Genomic DNA, 3,082 nt, shown 5'->3' with positions numbered 1-3,082 from the left:
AAAACTGGAAAGTAGGCCTACTCGTTATGCCCACATAATTAATGTCCCATTTCACAACTTTTCAAATGTATAAAATGTGTGTGTATATATATATATATTTATATATATATTATATATAAATCATTTGAAAATAGCCGATGTGACACATTGTGAGCTTGTAGATCGGCTATTTTCAAATGGCAAAATCATGTATATGGGGCTGTTAAAGGTTTTATGACATTCATTTTCATTTATTTTTCTTTTTCTTTTTTCTTTTAGGTTTTATGACCTCAATTACACCCAAAAAACCTGAACTTTGAACATTCAGTGGATTTTCTGTGGTCTGAAGTTTTCTTTGGGGTTTTTTGGGCCTTTTGAGCTACAATGAAAACAGGCAACACAGTGAAACAGTGACATCTGCTGGCAAATCCCATTGACATATATGGGATTTGCAGTAAGTGATGTCACTTACTGCCGGCAAAACAGAGCACCTGTTTGAGCCAGAAAACCCCAGATCACAGAAAATCTACTGAATGTTAAAAGTTCATGTTTTTTGGGTGCAATTGAGATTAGAAAACCTAAAAAAATAAGAACAATTCCAAAACCTTTTTTTTTATGTCACAATCCCTTTAAAGTGGTTAATGTAAATCATGTATATGGGGCTGTTAAAGTGGTTAATGTAAATCATGTATATGGGGCTGTTAAAGTGGTTAATGTAATGTTTTGTAATTATAATCCAGATCTACAAAATTACCTTCAAAATGAGCGTTTCTGTTGTTTTCTAAACTCAAATCTCCCCGTGGGGTGATTGATAAATCTCCCGTGGTCGTGATTGATAAAGTCTCTTTCGTTTTGCTTCATCCAGGGAAACAAGTTCTCTTCCATTCCCAGTTGTGGTGTTTGTGTGTGTGCGACTGTGCGTGCGTGTATGTGTGTGACTGTGTGCGTGTGTGTGTGTGTGCGTGCACGCGTACAAAATTAAAAGAAGACTTTGTACATATTTAGTTTTTATTTTATTTCCTGTTATTGATTTTATTTCAGTTTTTACTACGAACAAAAACAACGTGATTTTTAGACGGGTGTTGCAGAGAAATGATTGGTTAATTCTTGTGTGTGTTTTTTTTTATACTTGTGTGAGAATGAATCAGACGATACGTATAAATATATATACATTTAAAAAAGAGAAAAGAACAACTTTTGGTTCATCGTTGGTGTCATATTGTTTCATGTTTTATTGTTTAATAAATAAACATTGTATGAATATATCACTGTGCGGTCTGCAGTGTTGTTTTCGTCGACTGAAACTAAGATGAAAAATGTTCGTTGACTACCTTTTTTCACTGACGAAACTAAATGGAAACTAAATGAAAACTAAGCTATGAGGACTAAAACTATAAGACTACATGTATTGACAATTTAGTCAGATAAAAACTAGACTAAAATGTTAGGAAGGGACTATAGTGGACAAGAGATCCAGTATAAGTCATTTTAGACTTGGTTGCATGCTGAAAATAGCAGATCTACAAGCTCACAACACGACTTCCCACTGAGACACACATTACATTCACAATCAGCAAAACCGCCTCTTGTTTACAATGTGCAACCATCAACAACATGTATTCTTAATAATCTTAAACCCATTCTGACCTGAGATCAGATTCATAACGAGGTTTCCGCTGGACACACACTGGTCTGATGAACCCATTCTGACCTGAGATCAGATTCTAATTATTATTATTATTTATTTATTTTTCAAAAATAGCAGACCTACAAGCTCGTATCGCGCCACTCGGTGGCGCGATATGAGCTTGTAGATCTGCTATTTTTCAATAGCTAAAGCATAACATGATGCCAACACCAAAATGGGTGCCCGGTCAGAATGGGTTAAATACACTCATGAAAGACTATACTGCATCGAGAATCTGAAAATATACAATGGAAGAATATAGCATTTTTACCATCAAGATCTCCTCAAAGAATCCCCACAAACAACAGCTTGCTTCTTATTATTCAACACGTTTTTTTAGTGTAACCCTTGACCCACCCAGAACATGGCACTCTTAAAGTGACAGTGCCACCTGGTGGATTGACATAGAACTACAGGCATATTTGCCACTGGGCTACACATAATATAATATAATACACATAATAATAATAATAATAATATAATACATAATATATTATATTATATAATACATGATATAATATAATATAATATATTATAATATAATACAATATATTATGTGTAGTAATATATTAGTATTCATTCAAATGCTAATAAGGTGGCTTTTGTTCTGCTGCCAGGTAGAGCGTATGTTGCATTGCAGTACAGTACAGTACAGTACAGTACAGTACAGGCTTCACTTCCATTTGACTACGATGATGAAGCCACCTCCAGCCAAGAAGAGAAGAGACATTCACCTGGATCACACATAGACTACAACTCTACTAAAGAGACATTCACCTGGATCACACATAGACTACAACTCTACTAAAGAGACATTCACCTGGATCACACATAGACTACAACTCTACTAAAGAGACATTCACCTGGACCACACATAGACTACAACTCTACTAAAGAGACATTTACCTGGACCACACATAGACTACAACTCTACTAAAGAGACATTCACCTGGATCACACATAGACTACAACTCTACTAAAGAGACATTCACCTGGATCACACATAGACTACAACTCTACTAAAGAGACATTCACCTGGATCACACATAGACTACAACTCTACTAAAGAGACATTCACCTGGACCACACATAGACTACAACTCTACTAAAGAGACATTTACCTGGATCACACATAGACTACAACTCTACTAAAGAGACATTTACCTGGATCACACATAGACTACAACTCTACTAAAGAGACATTCACCTGGATCACACATAGACTACAACTCTACTAACGAGACATTCACCTGGATCACACATAGACTACAACTCTACTAAAGAGACATTTACCTGGACCACACATAGACTACAACTCTACTAAAGAGACATTCACCTGGATCACACATAGACTACAACTCTACTAAAGAGACATTCACCTGGATCACACATAGACTACAACTCTACTAAAGAGAC

This window comes from Protomyctophum parallelum (assembly GCF_964188405.1).
Source record: "Protomyctophum parallelum genome assembly, chromosome: 1".
In the NCBI taxonomy this organism is placed as follows: Eukaryota; Metazoa; Chordata; class Actinopteri; order Myctophiformes; family Myctophidae; genus Protomyctophum; species Protomyctophum parallelum.
Note: the sequence above shows the minus strand (reverse complement) of the source record.